Source organism: Eretmochelys imbricata, chromosome 3, assembly GCF_965152235.1.
Source record: "Eretmochelys imbricata isolate rEreImb1 chromosome 3, rEreImb1.hap1, whole genome shotgun sequence".
NCBI lineage: Eukaryota > Metazoa > Chordata > Testudines > Cheloniidae > Eretmochelys > Eretmochelys imbricata.
In genome coordinates this window covers 80,174,470-80,197,889 of record NC_135574.1, presented here as the reverse complement: position 1 = coordinate 80,197,889, position 23,420 = coordinate 80,174,470, and positions in this window count along the sequence as shown.

Here is a 23,420-nt window from a genome sequence, read left to right as displayed (position 1 = left end):
AGTTCCTAACTTTCAGATTACTGGAGTAGTGTGTTTCCTTTCAGAAATACTGCTTGATAGGTGGGCAACTGCATTTCTACTGTCTGCAGTCTTCAGAGGGCTGAAAGGCTTAGCACCATGTGGAGTATACTGCACTAATCCAACGTCAAGGTGAAAGATCGATAGCAATCATGAAGTTTCCATCCAAAAGAAAAGGACGCTGCTTACTTGGCTAGTGCATCAGTGCTAACTCTGTAATCCCTTTCTGGTGACTTTTTGATCCAACCCTTCCTTTAAATCTATTTTTATGTCCAATGTCTTATATAAACCAAGTCCTCGGCCATAGAATTTAAGGCCAAAAGAGACCATTGTGATCATCTTGACTGGCCACCTGGATAAATAACTCAGACCATAGAATTTTACCCAGTCCTTAACTCTGTCGAGCCCAACACCTTGTAGCTGAACTAGAGCTGATCTTTTTAGATCCAATCTGTTACTTACACAGTCTCTGCCTAAGAAAATCTGGGATCTTTCCTTGCTTCTTACAGGCTGTGATTCTCAATCCAATACATGACAACTGTTTTTTTCCAAAATATGGTCACTCATCTTGGAGTTATTCCGGGTGGGATTATTTTAGGTAGTCAGAGGATGCTGAATTATTTTAATAAAAAACACTTTGTATCTGTATGTCAGAATTTTTATTCATAGATTGAAATAGCTTTGTTCTCCCTCCCCCATTCCCTCCGCCAGCAGTACAGTGTATTTTAAAGCCTTCTGCTGGAACAACAGATGCAGTCATACACCTTCAGCCTTCAAAAAGATTCTCTGGGGGGAGAAAGTCCTTTGGCTCCTTACATCAGCTACAAAATGAAACACTGGTTTCCTCGTGTAAGGACAAATCTTTAAGCCCAGTGACTAGTGCTATTTTCTCAGTTTTAAATTGTGTTCCGTTTGCAGTATTTCCGCTAGCTTGACCATTGTATTGGAACAAATATTTAACTCCACAGTCGAAATGAGCAGCATTTAATAATAAAAAAAAGCTCATTTGAAAAGGAAAAAATATAGCTACATTTGCTGCAGTCTTGTGGAACTTCTTTGTCTTGGTATGTGGAGGCCATCCCACAACATTGCAGGGGAAGCTGGCTTTGTAAAATGTACCATTCTTCTGTGACTGTGGAATCTAAAAACTAGGCATTCCAGGCTGCCCCCCACCCCCATTTCCATAATTCTGGCCCCATGTGCCCACTTCAGCTCCCAGTGCCCCATCAATTTTGTTCACCCTGCTTAACTTTGCTCCTAGGGTTCTTCATCACCATTTCCCAGGCCAGGGGTGACTGCTTCAGGGTTCCCAGTCCCCTCTCCCACTTCTAGGCCGGGGGAAGGACTGCTCCAAGGGCTTCCTCCTTCCCCTTTCTCGTTGGCATGCTGCAGGGAGAGGAGGAGGTAGGGGAAAGAGCAGATGAAAGAGAGAGAGAGAGAGCTTGGCAGCAGCTCTGATTGGAAACCACCGTTTGGTAGCCACTGCCCTAGATGTAGGGACATTGTCCATGTTGTCAGAGACTCCTAGACTTTAAGGTCAGAAAGGACCATTGTGATAATCTAGTCTGACCCTGCACATTGCAGGCCCCAGAAACTCAGCCACCCACTCCTCTAATAGACTCCTAACCTCTGGCTGAGTTACTGAGTCCTCAAATCATGATTTAAAGACTTCAAGTTACAGAGAATCCACAATTTACACTAGTTTAAACCTGCAAGTAACCTGTGTCCTATGCTGAAGAGGAAGGTGAAAATCTCCCAGGGAAAATTCCTTCCCGACCCCAAATATGGTGGTCAGTTAGACCCTGAGCATGGGGGCAAGATCCCCCAGGCAGATACCTGGGAAAGAACTGTCTGTAGTGACTTAGAGTGCTCCCTATCTAATATCCTATCACCAGCCATTGGAAATATTTGTCACTAGCTGTTGCAGATCAGCGACATGCCATTTTAGGCAATTTCATCATACTAGTCCCTTCATAAACTTATTAAGCTCAGTCTTGAAGCCAGTTCATTTTTTTCCCCCACTGCTCCCCTTGTAAGGCTGTTTCAGAACTTCGATCCTCTGATGGTTAGAAACCTTCACCTAATTTCAAGCTTAAACTGGTTGATGGCCAGTTTATATCCATTTGTTCTTGTGTCCACATTGGTACTTAACTTAAATAACTCCTCTCCCTCCCTGGTATTTATCCCTCTGTTGTATTTATAGAGAACAATCGTATCTCCCCTCAGCCTTCTTTCAGTTAGGCTAAATAAGCCAAGCTCCTTGAGACTCCTCTCATAAGATAGGTTTTTCATTCCTTGGATCATCCTAGTAGCCCTTCTCTGCACGTGTTCCAATTTGACTTCTTTCTTGGCCACAGGAGACCAGAATTAAACACAGTATTCCCGATGAGGTCTCACCAGTGCTTTGTATAATGGTGAGAGAGTGACTACCCTGTCTCTTTTGGAAATACCTCACCTGATGCATCCTAGGACTGCATTAGCCTTTATCACAGCTGCAGCACATTGGCAGCTCATAGTCATCCTGTGATCAACTAATACACCCAGGTCTTTCTCCTTCTTTGTCACTTTCAACTGATATGTCCCCAGCGTATAGCAAAAATTCTTATTAGTTCCTAAATGCACTTTTCACTATTAAATCTCATTTCTCATTTCTATTATTCCAGTTTACAAGGTGCCCAGAACTATTGCCAATAGGGAGGAGGACTGGAATATCATACAAGATATTCCAGTCCTCCTCCCTATTGGCAGTAGTTCCCAACATTGTGTCATCCACAAATTTTATTAGCGTGGTCTCACTTTTTGTGCCAAAGTCAGTAATAAAATTGGTCCCAAAACTGATCCCTGAGGAACCCCACCAGTAACCTCCCTCCAGCCTGACAGTCCACCTTTCAGCATGACCTGTTGTTGTCTTCCCTTAAACCAGCTCCTTATCCACCTTTCAATTCTCATATTAATCCTTATCTTCTCCAATTTACTTAATTTCCCATGCGGAATTGTATCAAATGCCTTACTGAAATCCAGGTAGATTAGATTTATTGTATTTCCTTTGTCTAAAAAATCAGTGATCTTCTCAAAGAGGGAGATCAAGTTGGTCTGGCACGATCTACCTTTTGTAAAACCATGTAGAAACATTGCATTTATGCTGGCAACACAGCACTGAACTTTGTTTACCCTCATAGAGTTGAATTCAGTCAAATACAAGTATATACAAGTCAGGTTCAGGGGAAAAAAAGAAAGGAAAAGCAGAGAAAAATTGCAGAACAAGAAGCAGGGAAAATAACTTTAAAAACATAAAAATGGCCATACTGGGTCAGACCAAAGGTCCATCTAGCCCAGTATCTTATCTTCCAACAGTGGCCAATGCCAGGTGCTTCAGAGGGAATGAACAGAACAGGGAATCATCAAGTGATCCATCCCCTGTCGCTCATTCCCAGCTTCTGGCAAACAGAGGCTACGGACGCCATCTCTGCCCATCCTGGCTAATAGCCATTGATGGAACTATCCTCCATGAACTGATCTAGTTCTTTTTTGAACCCTGTTAGAGCCTTTGCCTTCACAACATCAAACTTTAGAATGCTTTGGATGGAAATTAGGGAGTGGTGAAGAAGAGAAAGATGACAGTAATCCTCCTCCTGATGCACTTCATCTAGACCAGGACTAGGAGAAGAAGGAACAACATCTATAGGATAAGGATGGACGTGAACTACCTCATTTTTCCATTGAGAACATCCTTTCAAGTGCAGGACCTGTAAAACAGGATGACATAGATAGGTAGACTTGTGCTTCATAACTGGAAGATAAAAATCCATCCAGAAAGGGATACCAAAGAAAAGCTGTTTCCTTATGCACTTCTCCCCTGTACTCTTCCTAACAGAGAAATAGTTAACCATGTCTGGATAGTGTGATGTGACATGCTATTTATTGCATTCCAGGTCAACTTTTCCCACAGGGTGCAACAACACAAGGTGTTCTTCCAACATTAGCCAAGCTAATTGGGTGGCTGCAGGTTGCAGCTGGCACCAGCTGTACAGGTGAATCCCTGACTATGGAAAAAACAGCACACACAGAGCTTGCCGTATTAAATGGATGGACCCAAGAAGATTGAAAGGTGATAAAACCATCCACTTGTTATGGGAGACAGATTTTGCAAATGTAAAAGAAAAGTGGAAGAAAATTCTGAAATGTATTTTAGATGTTATTTTGTTTCTTGGAGAATGAGGATTAGCTTTCTGTGGCACAAGTTGCAAGCTGAGTGATAAATCTAATGGCAATTTCTTGGGTATTATTGATTCATTAGCCAAGCAGGGCCAGATTTTCAGTGACCATGCTGACTGTGGGTAAAAGGCACAGGTGTAAGATCAGAGAGTTCAGGTACATTACTTACTACCTGAGAGGCAAAATAAATTTTATTCAAGAATGCACAGGGAAGTCATGAAAACAATCCTAGATGAGGTTAAATAAGCCACATGCTTTTCAATAATTTCCAGTGCAACACCACCCAGCTCCCACGAGGAACAAACATTCTTCAAATACTTGCTGGTCACTTTGTGATTCAGGAACAATTTTTGTGCTTGAGAGACTTGACCAAGAAGACTGATGAGGAAATAGCTGTACTGATTCACAACATCACAGCAGAACATGAATTAGATTTCTAACTTTGTCATGGACAAATTTATGAGAATGGTGCCAATATGCCAGAAAAGTACACTAGAGCTCAGGCTTCTTTGACTGAATCCTCAGGCACTTTCCAAACCCCTCTCCCCCTCCCCCACCCCCAACATGTGCATCACATACACTGAACTTGGTCATGCTGACTCAGCTGAGTTGTCCATTGGCTGTATTACAGTGTATTCTTTGGATATCTCCCAGTCATTGTACAAGATTTTTAACACAAGTTGACAGTGATGGGAAATTTTGAAAAAAATGTTCCTGATTAACTCCATTCAATGTGTAGTACATGGTGGACTGCACATATTGATTGTATTCATTCTTTTGCCAAGAACCTGAAAGGCTTACAAGTGACATAGAATGAGTTGACTGAATTGAGCCTGACTGTTAAAAGCAGAAGTGATATTCCTAGACTAGTAAAATACATGTCAAAATGTAAGTGTTCTATTTGCTTCAGTTTGGCTGAAAATTCGAATCCCCATCAGTGAAAAGAATCTGGTCCTTCAGCACTGAGATGCTACACTTGATGTTGAAAGAGACAACATTGAGGGTCTTCTCACTGAACAATTGTATGAGAAATGGAATTAAATTTACAAAGCATGTGTTGCAGCAAACACTGACATCAATCCTCTAGGAGCAATACACCCATCCAAAAACAGAGGAGATGATGGAGGTGATCAAGACAAGCCTGTAAAGGACCGTCTTTAGGACCGTATTTTCTTTCTCCTTGTGGACTTTGTCATAGGTGGCCTCAAAAGGTGTTTTGCTGCATTTGCATGTTTCTGTCAAAAAATTGAATTTCTATGGACCTTTCAGGAAAAGGATGAAGTTGTCCTCAGTGACTTTCTGAATATTTTATTCCACTGACATCTCTGGTGACGTAAAAGAGGAATTAGTGTTTCTCAGATGCACTGACAAAGAAAAGAGTGGCCCCGAAGTACTGTCGCTGTCAAGGCTGATTTCCCCACTCTGGCACTTAAAGTGCAGAAGATGGGGGCTCACAAGGATTTTACTAATTAATACTGGCCGCTCCAGACTTGTATTAAACTCCCAAGGTTACAGCTTTTCTCTGACCTTGGATGGGTAGATACTGCCACCACCCAAGTGCAAAAACCCCTTTGAGAACCCAGGAAGGCTCAGTTGGGAATTCTTTCCTGTGGGGTACCCTCAAGTTCTTTTACCCCCCCGTTCTTAAAAAAGGTAAATTTTATTAAAAACAAAAAAGAAAGAAAATACATTTGAAAACTCAGGTTATTGCTAAATTTAAAAAACCCACTTACAAAAATTCAACATCAAGAATAACTTTCTTGAGGTCCAGTTTAAAGGTTACAAGCAAAACAAAAGCATTTGGGGTTAGCACAGAGGAATCCACTAACCATAAAGAAATAAACCTAATCATGTCTTCCTAGACATTTTCTGATCTACTTACACATCTGGGGTTTTAAATGAGTAGTTTCTAGATATGATCTGATGATTTTTCATACCTGGCCCAAAGCTTCTTACAGCATTGCTGCTCTGTCCCTTCTATCCAGGAGAACAACACAGATGGACAAAGGGGATGTTTTTTCCAAATTTTAAAAAGTTCTAGCCTTTCCATTGGCTCTTTTGGTGAAGTGCCCACTCCCTTTCTTTTACCTATGCAGGGAGACTTTTTAACCCTTTACAGGTAAAGCAAGTGGAGAACAACTACCAAGTGGAGAACAACTACTAAGTGGGATTTTATAGCTGGCTGGCTGGGTGTCCCTAAAAGGGAGCTACCCCAATCCCTACCCCGCCTTCATTTATCATAATCGCCATTTCACTGACTGCATGAAATCTCTCTGCAGAACCTTTTCCCCAACCTGATTGTTGCACTTCCAATATTTTGCTGCATGCCAGAGTCTGTAGCCAGTGCAGAAAGATCATTAGTGTGGTCAAACATGTGAAGAATTACCGCCATGCAATCATGGGTCAGTGAAGAGTTAATAACTTAGCAACTCTTGCAACTGAAAGTGATCTGGCAAGATAGGTCAGTATAATGACATTATTGATTCATTTGCTGAAAAAAAAAAGGCAAGAAAACACCATTATAAGTTGAGAATCTTAAAATAAATCATACAGAAACCTTTTATTCTTCACTGCATTGTTTATTATCACAGACTTACAGCATTCTCTTTGCTTATCTTTAACTCATATTTCAGTCTTGTATTCATCTTGTTGCTTCTACTAATCAGTTGAATTGATTTTTTTAACCTAAATACTGGTACTTTATTTACACAGATATTACAGATGTTTTGGGCCTCACCCCATAATTCTGGACCCTGGTACAACTGTCATCCCCTCTTTCTCTCCCATCTCATCAGCCCTGGAGGTCCCTGGTTATCTGAAACTCCAGTTTTATATAAATGTTCGGATTATTGCCACCCTGGGACATTTCCAGTGGAATATAGAGCAAGTGGAAGTTCCCAAAATATCAGACTTCAAAGTGGACAGTTTTCTGTATAGAAAACCTATTGTGTAACTATTTGATTATTATAAATGTTTTTGTTATAACTTTCTACTTTAGAGCCATCAAGAATTTGGATTCTGATATTGAAGAGACCTGGCATTACAGGTGGAAGGATACAACAAATAGTTCCAATAAAATATTTTAAAACTACATCTTTCAGGGGCTGAAAGCAGTTGTTAGTGAGGTAAAATTAGTGCCGGGGTAGACATCTGGTTTTGTTTTTCGGAGTGGTTTTATGTGAAGAATTGTTAAGCTATGGGAATGCTTTTAAGTGTAATTATCATGAATTATTTGCTGTTACCTCTCCTTTTGCAGCATCAGACAGCTCTGACTTCTGTCTTTGCAGGATGTCTGACCTTAAACCTGTCACTGGCACAGGGCCGGACTAACTTTTGTACATCCTGCACCTCAGGCCAGTGTAATTTGGTGGGGGAGCGAAATGGGGTTCCACATTCGGGAATGTTTTCTGGTGGGATGGCTTCCTAAGATACTTTAAATGGGGGGGAGGGCATTTCCACCAAATTATGGGTGTAGAAAAGGGCCCATCTATTTGCAAACCAGAATGAGAGGACCTTGGGACGGGAGGTGTAGGTCATTTTCTTCTATTGTAGTGCATACTATATGGAGAACTCTGGAATCAATTTATTATTTGTGTTGCAGTAGCAGTAATGGGCCCCAATCAGGGATTAGAGCTCTATAGTGCTAGATACTGTACCTGCATGAAAAATAATCCCTGCCCTGATGAATTTACAATCTACATATTAGACAAGCGATAACAGGCTACAACAAAAAGACAGAGGAAAGACAAGGTCACAGTGAGACAATTATGAACAATGTACAGGACCGGCTCTAGGCACCAGCAAAGCAAGCACATGCTTGGGGCGGCACAATTCCAGGGGTGGCGTTCCAGCCATTCCGCGCCCCCCCCCCCCCTTTTTTTTTTTTTTTGCTTGGGCAGTTGTGCTCTTGGAGCTTGGGGGAGCAAATTTTTTGCTTGGGCTGGCAAAAACCCTAGAGCCAGCCCTGACAATGTAATAAACAATGGTTCTTTCTTTACGGAGTTTTAATTAGTTCCCAGTAGCTGCAGGGATTGATTATCGTCCCTACACTATTAAACATTTTTATCAATGATCTGGGGGGAAAAAACAACACAATCATCACTGATAAAGTTTGCAGATGACACATAAATTGGGGGAGTGGTAAACAATGAAGAGGATAGGTCACTAATCAAGAAAATTCTAGATAACTTGGTAAAATGTGTGTTTTCAGACTACTAAATGTAAAACAAAGAATGCAGGCCATGCTTTCCTGCTGGAGGACTCCAAGTCTGATATGCTTCTGCTCTGATTATGATTTATATGTACTTTTGCTGAATTTGGGCAACACAAAATAGAGGAATTGCAAGCCATTGAGGTCTCTTGTTGGGACTCCACTCCATACCGAAAAATGACCCTGAAAAGTTAATATCTGCCCCTCATAATATATTTTGAAAAGCCCTTCAGGGTGACTTTCAAGCTGTGTTGTTTAGAAGAGCATGTGATCCTGGTTATATTTTTTTCCTTATCATTGGACACGAGTTAGTATAGGAAAAAGACACTGATCTGGTGTCTTCCAAGAAAAGTATTGGTGAGTTGAGAATGAAGTCTCCTCAATTAATCATAGAATCAGAGACTATCAGGGTTGGAAGGGACCTCAGGAGGTCATCTAGTCCAACCCCCTGCTCAAAGCAGGACCAATCCCCAACTAAATCATCCCAGCCAGGGGCTTTGTCAAGCCTGACCTTAAAAATATCTAAGGAAGGAGATTCCACCACCTCCCTAGGTAAGGCATTCCAGTGCTTCACCACCCTCCTAGTGAAAAAGTTTTTCCTAATATCCAATCTAAACCTCCCCCACTGCAGCTTGAGACCATTACTCCTTGTTCTGTCATCAGCTACCACTGAGAACAGTCTAGATCCATCCTCTTTGGAACCCTCTTTCAGGTAGTTGAAAGCAGCTATCAAATCCCCCCTCATTCTTCTCTTCTGCAGACTAAACAATCCCAGTTCCCTCAGCCTCTCCTCATAAGTCATGTGTTCCAGTCCCCTAATCATTTTTGTTGCTCTCTGCTGGACTCTTTCCAATTTTTCCACATCCTTCTTGTAGTGTGGGGCCCAAAACTGGACACAGTACTCCAGATGAGGCCTCACCAATGTTGAATAGAGGGGAACGATCACGTCCCTCGATCTGCTGGCAATGCCCCTACATATACATCCCAAAATGCCATTGGCATATTATGAGAGATACTTGGAGCAAAACACCTTGTTGTGGTTATGAAGAAGTGTGCTACTCCCAGATTCCTGACTGGAGCTTCACATGTGAGACACTTTGGCAGTGTAGCTGCAGACTCTTTCAGGAGGGGTGTAGCAAAGCAGCTTCTCTGGTGACCTGGAAAGAACAGGTTCCTTTCATACTTGTTCACTTACAGCAGTGGTTCTCAACTCTGGTCCACTGCTTGTTCAGGGAAAGCCCCTGGCAGGGCGGGATGGTTTGTTTATCTGCCGCGTCCACAGGTTCAGTCGATCGTGGCTCCCACTGGCTGCGGTTTGCCGCTCTAGGCCAGTGGGGACTGCGGGAAGTGGCATGGGCTGAGGGATGTGTTGGCTGCCCTTCCCACAGCCCCCATTGGCCTGGAGCGGCAAACAGCGGGCAGTTTGAGCCGCGATTGGCCAAACCTGCGGATGTGGCAGGTAAACAAACCGTCCCAGCCTGCCAGCAGCTTTCCCTGAACAAGCGGTGGACCAGAGTTGAGAACCACTGACTTACAGGGAAAGGAAGGGAGATCCAGTGGTTAAGATACTAGCCTGGTATCTGGGAGATCTGGTTTCAGTTCCCTGCTCTTCCCCACACTTCCTGTGTGACCTTGGGCAAGTAACTTAGTCTCCGTGTGCCTCACTTCCCCATATGTAAAATGATGATAGTAATTCCCTGCCTCACAGGGGTGTTGCGATATAAATACGATAAAGACCAAGAGGTGATCAGTTTGCTACAGTGATGAGTGCCATCGAGGTACCTATAATAGACTTTCAATGAAGTAAGAGTAAGAGCTCTATTGTGTAAGGCATTACAACATCCACAAGAAGCAAGACAATCACTATCATGTAATAACTGAGCTCTAAATTGAGTCAACGTACAGTTATATTGTTCATCATTCCTCACCCCATGCCTGCCTTGCTGCCTGTTACCCTCCCTCATCACATCAGAGATCACGGAAAAACAAAGACGTGTAAGTTCTTAGTGGTAAAGATCATGTATTTCTATTTTCATAGAATCATAGAATATCAGGGTTGGAAGGGACCTCAGGAGGTCATCTAGTCCAACCCCCTGCTCAAAGCAGGACCAATCCCCAACTAAATCATGTTGTGTCTATAACACAGCGTGTGTTGCTGTGGGTGAGTGGGGTAATCTCCATTTACAATTTTCTATTAAAAAAAATAAACAATTTAACTTTGGATCAGCATCTTAGATTATATCAAAGCCCAATGAAGTAAATGAGTCTTTTCATCCACTTCCATTGGCTTTGGATCTGTCCCCAAATCCACTGTATATTCAGAGTCTTGATGCACAGAAATAGCTTAGGAAACATTCCAGTGTCCATTGCTGAATTAGATTGTTCTAACTTATAGGTATGTATTTTTACTTTCTTGTGGTAAGCATTATGCAATTTTGTAGATATTGCCTCTGATCAAAAACTTGCTATTTGGCTTCACTCTTACAAGTGCTGTTTAATAGCACTCAGCAAGATGGTCATGATCAGTAATAGATAAAATCCAAAGAAGTCTGCAGGACAAATCTATTGAAACATTATTGAAATTGCTGTATTGTTCTTGGGAAAAGAAGGCTGTAAAATACGTAAGGGCTGCTACAATTCTGCCATCCACCCCATCTTCACTGTAACTCTATTACTGGTCATAAAATGAAGTTGCTTTGTTGCTTGGGGTTATACATTGTAGTCCTAGCATAATCCATTTAACCCATAGACATTTACTTACAGTAAATTTGTCTCCACTGAAACAAAAGGACACTAGATGCCAAGACTCCTGTAAACTATATCGGTTTCCATTAATGGAGGTAGCTGCAAGATACGACATCTTGTAGAGTAAGCGTATGCGGTAAGAATTAATATGTGTTTTATTAGCACCAGGAAACTAGCTGGATTGTTTTTAACCTTTACAGCCAATTGTTCGAAAAAGGTAAATTTAAAAAGTTAACCATCTGCTGCCTTATATTTCATTTAAAATCTTGTACAGTATTTGCTTACTCTTTTCTGGGTAATCATTGTCCTCTATTTTGCTATAACATTGGCTCTTGGAAGAAAGTAGCTTTAATTTATAGCTTGTATTTATTCAGAGGTATTGTCAGAGTCACAGCTTTATGCATCCTATTAGTAGTTTGGAAAATATTTCTTTACTACACCGAAACAGAACAAAATTCAATTTGGAAATATAATTTCCTGCCACTGCGACACTTGATAACATTAGAGAGATTAATGGATCCTTATGACGGAAACTTGATTTAAAGCAGGAGATTAATACTGCTTTATCAGCCCATACCGCTGGTGAATTAGCTTAAAAAAAATCTCTTTGAACTGCTGAGTTGTCTGCTTGTCTGTTAGAAAAAGGTCTCTGGACATTTATCTTATTATTGCTGAGTACTTGCTACAAGCTTGTCTAACTGACAACATAGGAACAAACTTCACACATCACCAGGCTTGCTTTTTCTTTACAGTAACATGTTTCTTATTATTCCTTGATATCCCACAGGAAACATCAATGTTTTGGAGGTCAGCTACTGGCTCAAGGGGATTATTCCTAGTAAATCAAGTTTAAATTAACAAATAGAATTATGCTGATGTTCTGGTTTTGTTGATACTTTAGAAAAGTGTTTAAATGGCATTTATAATTGCGAAGGTTCTGTCTTTAACCCCTTTTGTAAATTATATATTTTATCAGCAAGGTAAGAAGTCATGGGTGTCCTTTTCTAAAAAGAAGAAGTTTGTTTCTTTTTGGAACACATTAAAGCAGTCTAGAAGTCTGGTCTGACAAGTTGATAAGTCCACTAAAAACAGAAAACCGAGTTAATGCCATGAGGCCTTAACTGAACACTGATCCAACTTGGCATTCTAGCTCTCTGTTTTTACTAGCATTTACATGGACTTCAGGGAGCAGGGAACTTAATTGCTTCAACTTACTTGTTTTGTTCTGAAGTTAAGGTAATGTTTCTAAAAACTATTTTAAAAAAACAAAACAAAAAAACCCACCCAACTTCAGTCATTGGTTCTTGTTATGCCTTTCTCTACTGTGCTAGAGGGCTCTCTAACACCTGGTATTTTCGCCCTGGGAAGATAATTATTACACTATGATCAAGTCACCTCTTGACCTTTCTTTCTCATAAGGTAAACAGAACTTTTAAAGTATCCCTGTAAGGCATTTTTCCAGTGTCTAATAACTCTGCGTGGCTTTTTCTGCATCCTGTCCAATTTTTCCACATTCTTTTAAAAATGTGGACACCAGAGCTGTATGCATTATTCTAGTACCAATGCTGAAGACAGAGGTAAAATCACTTCCTTACTCCTACTTACTACTCCTTATTGATACATCCAAGGATTGCATTAATACCCGTGATATAGTGGAAAATCTTAGTCCTTTCTGACAAACATTAAAGAGAACGATTTGTCTTTTTCTACAGGGAAAGGCTCTTAGCTGATCACACATTTGAGCATTACTCATTTAAATAACTTGCTCTTCGATCTCTGAACACACAAACCCAACAATTTCATGGTTTATTTTCTACTAGAAAATATTTCTTTACCATTGTGGAAAACACATGATTTTCAGGAGTTGGCCTTTTACTGCCTTTCATTCGAGGTGCTCTTGAAACTCAGCAAAATTTGTTCATTTAAAACAAACAAAACCACAAACCTAAAACTCCTCTTTCATATGTAATAAAGGCACTGCTTATGTGAAAACCCTCCAGGCATGCTGTGTTCACTTGTTTGAATGCACCTCCACATTAAAAGAAACCATCAACAAGGTTAAGGGAAGGAGATCACTTTTTGTCTTATTGGTTGAGACAGTAAAGAAGTACACAGCAAAATTACAAGATGAGACAAGTTTTACATTCTGGTGAAAGTACATTTTGTCCCAGCCTCCTTTTCTCCCTCCTGTCCTCTGTACTCGTTTAAAAAAAGTCACTTCTGCCTCTTTCTCCCATCCACCCAAGAGTGTGATCCAGCCACGGCAAGAGGGCCAATCTGGGAGACAACTGCTAATTCTTTCCACTGAGTGGGAGACAAGCAGTTGTCCTGGCATTGGTTTGGGGCTGATATTATGCAGTATAAAAGGACTGGGAGGGGACACTGGATGACCAGTTGCTGTGGCTTCTCAGTGAGAGGGACCTTGGGCCACATTGCCACTGTACATCTGCATGCCAAAGTCATGCAGGTGGTTGGGATGCCCTTGAGATTGGAGGCAAACACATTATCTCTGGCCCATTGTTGCTCTTACTACCATGTGACTCCACCCACCTCTGTATTCACATCCTACACATTATTGTAATAATCATTGTGCAATATGTGCCTTGTGAGGTTGTGACATTCTATACTTGAGGGAGCATCCTGTAACCCTCATATTCCTCATTGTTATATAAATTGTGATCTTACCCTACAAGGCATGCTTTATGTGTTTCAGAGGAAAGGTTATGATCTGCTGAAAGTCATTTCTCTATCCATATATATATATCATTAATGCATATGAAGTTATGAGAATTGTGTTGTATGGTTGTCACTAAACCATGCTGCAAGTTGGGGAATCAGACAGATATTCGTTCCCCAGAGGCAACAGCAAGGAAAGTAACCATGCCCGGGCGAGGTGTCAAACAACCCATCAACAGCCATTGTCCAGCAAGGGAGCTACATTTCAATGACTCACCTACATAAGGCCACACCAGGGGAATTGCTCCAGCTTGCCTGGAGACTCAGCAATGCCCCCCAGACATCCTGGACTTGTGCTCCCCAAGCACATGGGACTGAGGATATAAAACAGAACACAGTAGCCACATGCTGGGCCTTTTTCTTCACCCACCTATGCTACGATCAACAAGGACGCTCTGAAAACTCCAACTGAGGCAACTGGCCCAGATTTCAAGGGTGAAATCTGTGTACTATGAACTGCAATATCCAGTGGGGTGAGAAAAACTGCTTAGTCTAGTTGTTCCCCAGTCTAATAGGGTTGAGAGTTTAGACTGCGTGCTTGTATTTTATTTCTGTTGGTAACTAACTCTGACTTTTTGCCTATCACTTATAATCACTTAAAATCCATCTTTTATGGTCAATACATTTGTTTTACTGTTTATCTTTACTAGTGAGTTTGCCTGAAGTGTGTGGTAAATCTGCTCAGGTTTTGCAAAGGCTGGTATATATCCACTTTCCATTGATGAATTGGTGAACCAATTAATAAATTTGCACTTCTTGTCTTGAGCAGTGCAAGACAGTATATTCCTGGGGTACATGGCTGGGAGATGGGGAGGATTTGGCTCTGGTGTCTTTCTTTGTGTGACACATGAGTGGCTCTGCGAGCATTTATGCGATCTAGCTGGGTGTGGGTTTCCACATCTGGTTGTCCTGAGTGATCCCAGCTCCCAGAGGGGTTTGCTGCTTGTCACTAGCAAGGCATTGTGAGAGACAGGCCAGGCTGGAGAGAGTTAAGTGGGCACAGCAGTCCCAGGCTGCATCCTGGGGATCCCGTCACAGAAGTATCATTTGAAATTTAATAACACACTGATCATCAGTATTCTTATGTAGTGTGTGTACAAAATGCATATTAAAAGTTATGAACATAAGCTGAAATTATGACTTGTAATGTGTTTACCAGACAAGTTTAGGGAGGGAGGTAAACCTGTTTCTCAAAGACAAAGGACAAGCTGATGCCTCTAGCCAGGTGTCAAAGTTTAGTCAAACATTTAGAGGAAAAACCTCAAAAATGTAGTGGAAATTTTGTAAAGCTGCTCCAATTTTGGAAATGTTAAACTAAGAAAAGGAGCAGGAAGAACACTTAACAAATCATTTACTCACCATAATATCAAAAGCACTCTATATTAATTAAGCTTTTCAGCATAACCAGTAGGTAAGCAAATGATCTCCACATTAAGGGTTGTAAACCTGAGGCAGAAAGGATCAAACTGTTGAAAATGGCCTCTGAAACAGAATACCTTAATATCTGGGTGCTCACTCAAATGGAGGCACCTCTTACAAATTTTTGGCCAAAATGACTTTCTCAGGGCCAAACAGCAGATCTGTGACTGAGCCAGGAACAAAAACACAGCATGGGGGTCCCAGATGAATGCTTTAACCACCAGAAATTGCTTCATCTGCCATAGCTGAATGGGGGGAACACCTGTTTAGGATTCAACTCTTTTTCTACTATTCTGTAATTAGATCTTTAAGCCCTCCATAAAAACATGAGCAATCACTGGAAAGCTGATGTCCTCATAATCAATAAGTTATGCTACATCAGTCTGGAAGGGGCTGCTGCTGACTGTTACAATCTTTTTCTTTTCTTTCTCTCTCTCTCTTTTTCCATGTTCTGAACTACGTTGTGCAGCATAGGGGACCTCTAAGTAAAACAGTACTGACATATGATAAATGTATAGCTATGACTAGAGTAATGGAAATCGATGAATTACATGAGTTCACATAGAGAGAGACAGGCAAGTTGTTCCCACTTGCAGAGTGATAAATGCAATTCGGACTAAACAGCAAAGCATGCGTGCACACTGCTAACACGAGATCATACCGCCAAAAGAAAAGAAAAATGCTCCTGAAGTGGCTCTGTTGCTCAGCTTTGAAACTTGCACAATAATTACTTCTGAAATGTGCAATAAGTTGTACGGTAGAACACATGTAAAATGTAAGCCTATGGGTGAGGAAAGCCTTCCCTAGGAAATAAGAAAAATATTAGCATTGCTACTCAAGCTCAGGCATGAGAAATCTTTGTTTTACAGTGAAGTATTAGACCTCTTGAGCGATGCTAAAACTGAAATGAAGCTAGGTCCACAAATAAAGGCGATTACTTCTGACACTGGAAACACAAGGGCAGACTCAACATTTCAGAAGGTTAAAATGCATATTAAATCATTGCATGTACTGCAAAAGGAGTACTTCACGGCAACCAGGGAAAAAATTCTAGAACAAAGATGGTGAGAATAAGTTGAGGCACCAAGAAGGGACAGGAAAACACAGTGCACTAAACTGTATTCCCCCCTGGGCACTGTGGCTCTGAAATTTGGCCCATGCACTATTGAATCAGAGACAGTTTGAGAACATATCCTCGTTTGCGTATCTACCCACCAGTCCTGCAAGTCTCCTAGGGTGTTCCTAGTTACACTTTCTAAAAAGTCTATCCATTCTAATGTTAGCCAGATTGATGAGCAGATGGGGATAGCTGACACTTACTTTATCTACTTATGATCACTTTGAAAAATTCTAAATGTATGTCTCGTATCCCTTTCTTTCTACCCTTTGCATGTCACTTGTCATCTTGGATTTTAAAATCTCTGGGGCAGGGAACCATATGTTTGTACAACAGATAGCAAAATGGGGCTCTAGTCCTGATGTAGCATCACTATGGAGTACCCAAACATAAATATAAAATATTTTGTTTTGGCTTTGTTATTAATTAGGGACAATCAGAGAAGCAAGCCAATACTTGCCACAAAGAAAAGGCTTGATTCAAAGCCCACTGTTTCAACTGAAAGACTCCTATTGACTTTAATGGATTTTGAAGTCCGGTAGTGCTATATTGGTTCATAGCCATGAGTCCTAACTGATGCTATTTACCAGTACCTCTCTCACACACACATTTGGGTTCTCCTTTAGAGAAGAGAGAAAATCTTTGCCATCACATGGAAATCTTCAGTTTTATCATTAATATAAATAAGATATTCATATGAAACAATTTATGCCATTTCAGCATCTTTCCAAAGTGCAGCATGAGCTTCTCCATCTTTTAGGAATTGATTTTTTCACAAAAATGAGCAATTGTAACTTTATTTAAAACTAAGATTTTTCTTTAACCAAGAGAATTGAAGAAGCGTGTAGCAAACATAGTGCTGACTCAGCAGGTAACACAATGCTATACTAGTTCTATAACATTTGACCAAATAGCTCTGATTTTAAGATACTGCCAAAATAATGTGTCAAGCTACCTGCCTGACTTCCCACACATACCGTTATTGCTGGGCCCCAGCTGAACAAGTGAGCAGAGCTCAATAAATTCTAGCACAATTGACTATAATACATAGCAGTATCAATATTAGTGGTGATGAAGCAAAAGGATAAGCAAAGGCCCATCTGTTCACCACTGTGGAATCAAAGATCAGAAACGCAAGAATAATGAAGATGCTTGGATAACATTTTAACCTGGTGGCTTGCATGATACATTAATTCTGACAAAAAGCAAATAGCAAGAGTACTCTCGAAATATTGGTGAGAGGAAAAATCAGGGTAATCTCTCTGAATTATTGGAGAAGAAAATCTAATCGGTGTCACTTGAGAGATGGAGAAGAAACCAAAATAAAAAAAGGGATACCTCTCCAGTGTGAGTGAAAGCTCCCAAATTGATATTCTTATCAACATATAAACCATAAGTATCTTCCTGGTTTCCTATAGGTAGTTTTAAGACTGATTGTGTCAAGAAGTCAATGTCTCTTATCTCTATGCTTTTAAAAAAATATACAAAAAAATCCACCCCACAAACCAAAGACAAAACACTCTCAATATGCTATTTTCAGACTCTTTTCTTCAATGCACCAATAAAAGGCTAAATTCTCCCCTACATAGGTGGTTCTCACAGGGGCATAGCATTCCACTGCAATTATTCTACCAAGTGTGAGGTTTACCCCTCTATATATGAGGCCTGGGGATCCATGAAAAGACTCTTGTCTCTATACACCTGACACCCTTTGACGATACTGTTCGTACTACGGGATCCATGCTGCCACTCTGCAAAATGTGTATGTAGGCCCAGTGGCAGAAAGGGGAAACAGTGGAGAAAGCTGTGCAATGATAGCAGTAATTTGCCTGACTTAGGGTATGTCTACACTATGAAATTAGGTCGAATTTATAGAAGTCATTTTTTTAGAAATCGGTTTTATATATTCGAGTGTGTGTGTCCCCACAGAAAATGCTCTAAGTGCATTAAGTGCATTAACTCGGCGGAGTGCTTCCACAGTACCGAGGCAAGCATCGACTTCCAGAGTGTTGCACTGTGGGTAGCTATCCCACAGTTCCTGCAGTTTCCACTGCCCATTGGAATTCTGGGTTGAGATCCCAATGCCTGATGGCGCTAAAACATTGTCACGGGTGGTTCTGGGTATATATCGTCAGGCCCCCGTTCCCTCCCTCCCTCCGTGAAAGCAAGGTCAGACAATCGTTTAGCGCCTTTTTTCCTGAGTTACCTGTGCAGACGCCATACCACGGCAAGCATGGAGCCCACTCAGGTAACCGTCACCCTATATCTCCTGGGTGCTGGCAGACGTGGTACTGCATTGCTACACAGCAGCATCAACCCCTTGCCTTGTGGCAGCAGACGGTACAGTATGACTGGTAGCCATCATCGTCATGTCCGAGGTGCTCTGGGCCACGTCGGCCAGGAGCGCCTGGGCAGACATGGGTGCAGGGACTAAATTTGGAGTGACTTGACCAGGTCATTCTCTTTAGTTCTGCAGTCAGTCCTATTGAACCATCTTATGGTGAACAGGCAGGCAATATGGATTGCTAGCAGTCCTACTGCACCATCTTCTGCCGAGCAGCCATGAGATGTGGATGGCTTGCAGGCCTTCTGCACCGTCTGCTGCCAGCCAAAGATGTAAAAGATAGATGGAGTGGATCAAAACAAGAAATAGACCAGATTTGTTTTGTACTCATTTGCTTCCCCCATCTAGGGGACTCATTCCTCTAGGTCACACTGCAGTCACTCACAGAGAAGGTGCAGCGAGGTAAATCTAGCCATGTATCAATCAGAGGCCAGACTAACCTCCTTGTTCCAATAAGAACAATAACTTAGATGCACCATTTCTTTTTGGAACCCTCCGTGAAGTCCTGCCTGAAATACTCCTTGATGTAAAGCCACCCCCTTTGTTGATTTTAGCTCCCTGAAGCCAACTCTGTAAGCCATGTCGTCAGTCGCCCCTCCCTCCGTCAGAGCAAAGGCAGACAATTGTTCCACGCCTTTTTTCTGTGCAGATGCCATACCAAGGCAAGCATGGAGGCCGCTCAGCTCACTTTGGCAATTAGGAGCACATTAAACACCACACGCATTATGCAGTAGTATATGCAGCACCAGAACCTGGCAGAGCGATACCGGGCGAGGAGGCGACGTCAGTGAGGTCACGTGAGTGATCAGGACATGGACACAGATTTCTCTGAAAGCATGGGCCCTGCCAATGCATGCATCATGGTGCTAATGGGGCGGGTTCATGCTGTGGAACGCTGATTCTGGGCTCGGGAAACAAGCACAGACTGGTGGGACCGAATAGTGTTGCAGGTCTGGGACGATTCCCAGTGGCTGTGAAACTTTCGCATGCGTAAGGGCACTTTCATGGAACTTTGTGACTTGCTTTCCCCTGCCCTGAAGAGCATGAATACCAAGATGAGAGCAGCCCTCACAGTTGAGAAGCGAGTGGCGATAGCCTATGGAAGCTTGCAACGCCAGACAGCTACTGGTCAGTTGGGAATCAATTTGGAGTGGGCAAATCTACTGTGGGGGCTGCTGTGATGCAAGTAGCTCACACAATCAAAGATCTGCTGATATCAAGGGTAGTGACCCTGGGAAATGTGCAGGTCATAGTGGATGGCTTTGCTGCAATGGGATTCCCTAACTGTGGTGGGGCCATAGACGGAACCCATATCGCTATCTTGGCACTGGAGCACCAAGCCAGTGAGTACATAAACTGCAAGTACTTTTCAATAGTGCTGCAAGCTCTGGTGGATCACAAGGGATGTTTCACCAACATCAACGTGGGATGGCCGGGAAAGGTACATGATACTCACATCTTCAGGAGCTCTGGTCTGTTTCAAAAGCTGCAGGAAGGGACTTTATTCCCAGACCAGAAAATAACCTTTGGGGATGTTGAAATGCCTATATGTATCCTTGGGGACCCAGCCTACCCCTTAATGCCATGGCTAATGAAGCCGTACACAGGCAGCCTGGACAGTAGTCAGGAACTGTTCAACTACAGGCTGAGCAAGTGCAAAATGGTGGTAGAATGTGTGTTTGGACATTTGAAAGCGCGCTGGCGCAGTTTACTGACTCGCTTAGACCTCAGCGAAACCAATATTCCCACTGTTATTACTGCTTGCTGTGCATGCCACAATATCTGTGAGAGTAAGGGGGAGACGTTTATGGAGGGGTGGGAGGTTGAGGCAAATCGCCTGGCTGCTGGTTACGCACAGCCAGACACCAGGCAGTTAGAAGAGCACAGGAGGGCGCGGTACGCATCAGAGAAGCTTTGAAAACCAGTTTCATGACTGGCCAGGCTATAATGTGAAAGTTCTGTTTGTTTCTCCTTGATGAAACCCCCCTCCCCTTGGTTCACTCTTCTTCCCTGTAAGCTAACCACCCTCCCCATCTCCCTTCGATCACTGCTTGCAGAGGCAATAAAGTCATTGTTGCTTCACATTCATGCATTCTTTATTCATTCATCACACAAATAGGGGGATGACTACCAAGGTAGCCCAGGAGGGGTGGTGGAGGAGGGAAGGAAAATGCCACACAGCACTTTAAAAGTTTACAACTTTAAAATTTATTGAATGCCAGCCTTCTTTTTTTTGGGCAATCCTCTGTGGTGGAGTGACTGGTTGGCCAGTGGCCCCCCCCTGTGCGTTCTTGGGCGTCTGGGTGTGGAGGCTATGGAATTGGGGAGGAGGGCAGTTGGTTACACAGGAGCTGTAGTGGCTGTCTGTGCTCTAGCTGCCTTTGCTGCAGCTCAACCATACACTGGAGCATATTGGTTTGATCCTCCAGCAGCCACAGCATTGAATCCTGCCTCCTCTCATCATGCTGCCGCCACTTACTCTCTTCAGCCCGCCACCTCTCCTCCCGGTCATTTTGTGCTTTCCTGCACTCTGACATTATTTGCCTCCACGCATTTGTCTGTGCTCTGTCAGTGTGGGAGGACAGCATGAGCTCAGAGAACATTTCATCACAAGTGTGTTTTTTTTCTTTCTAATCTTCACTAGCCTCTGGGAAGGAGAAGATCCTGTGAGCATTGAAACACATGCAGCTGGTGGAGAAAAAAAAAGGGACAGCGGTATTTAAAAAGACACATTTTATAAAACAGTGGCTACACTCTTTCAGGGTAAACCTTGCTGTTAACATTACATACATAGCACATGTGCTTTTGTTACAAGGTTGCATTTTGCCTCCCCCCACCGCGTGGCTACCCCCTCAATCCTCCCCCCTCCCCGTGGCTAACAGCGGGGAACATTTCTGTTCAGCCACAGGCAAACAGCCCAGCAGGAACGGGCACCTCTGAGTGTCCCCTGAAGAAAAGCACCCTATTTCAACCAGGTGACCATGAATGATATCTCACTCTCCTGAGGATAACACAGAGAGATAAAGAACGGATGTTGTTTGAACGCCAGCAAACATACACTGCAATGCTTTGTTGTACAATGATTCCCGAGTTTGTGTTACTGGCCTGGAGTGGTAAAGTGTCCTATCATGGAGGACGCAATAAGGCTGCCCTCCCCAGAAACCTTTTGCAAAGGCTTTGGGAGTACATCCAGGAAAGCCGTGAATGCCAGGGCAAATTAATCCTTTCACATGCTTGCTTTTAAACCATATATAGTATTTTAAAAGGTACACTCACCGGAGGTCCCTTCTCCACCTGCCGGGTCCAGGAGGCAGCCTTGGGTGGGTTCAGGGAGTGCTGGCTCCAGGTCCAGGGTGAGAAACAGTTCCTGGCTGTCGGGAAAACCGGTTTCTCCGCTTGCTTGCTGTGAGCTATCTACAACCTCCTCCTCCTCCTCATCATCTTCTTTGTCCCCAAAACCTGCTTCCGTGTTGCCTCCATCTCCATTGAAGGAGTCAAACAACACGGCTGGGGTAGTGGTGGCTGAACCCCCTAAAATGGCATGCAGCTCATCATAGAAGCGGCATGTTTGGGGCTCTGACCTGGAGCGGCCGTTGGCCTCTCTGGTTTTCTGGTAGGCTTGCCTCAGCTCCTTAAGTTTCACGCGGCACTGCTTCGGGTCCCTGTTATGGCCTCTATCCTTCATGCCCTGGGAGATTTTGACAAAGGTTTTGGCATTTCGAAAACTGGAACGGAGTTCTGATAGCACGGATTCCTCTCCCCATACAGCGATCAGATCCCGTACCTCCCATTCAGTCCATGCTGGAGCTCTTTTGAGATTCTGGGACTCCATCATGGTCACCTCTGCTGATAAGCTCTGCATGGTCACCTCTGCTGATGAGCTCTGCATGGTCACCTGCAGCTTGCCACGCTGGCCAAACAGGAAATGAGATTCAAAAGTTCACGGTTCTTTTCCTGTCTACCTGGCCCGTGCATCTGAGTTGAGAGTGCTGTCCAGAGCGGTCACAATGGAGCACTCTGGGATAGCTCCCGGAGGCCAATACCGTCAAATTGTGTCCACAGTACCCCAAATTTGACCTGGCAAGGCCGATTTAAGCGCTAATCCACTTGTCAGGGGTAGAGTAAGGAAACTGATTTTAAGAGCCCTTTAAGTCGAAATAAAGGGCTTCATCGTGTGGACGGTTGCAGGTTTACATCGATTTAACGCTGCTAAATTCGACCTAAAGTCCTAGTGTAGACCAGGGCTAAGAGTCTAAGGATGTAACCAAAAGAGACCTAATAGAACTGATTGATTTTACCACCCCCTCCCTCCCAAACTGAATTCCACAGTGTGATAACTAGAGCTGATAGGTAATTTACAGAGCTATTGTTGTTGTGACAAGTTGTGACATTCTTGTTTTGAAGTGTTCAAAACTGATCAAATTTTAAGAGATTTTGTTAGATAAAAACTTTGAAAATCATAAACCATTTCTAATTTTTTTTAAAGGCAATTTTTTTAACCAAACTACCTTTTCATTTGAAAAATAACCATCAGCTCTAATGATGATATTATATTAAGGAGAAGTGGATTGCTAATTTCAGGTCAATTTCTGCCATAAGGCAGAGTCTGGATCAGG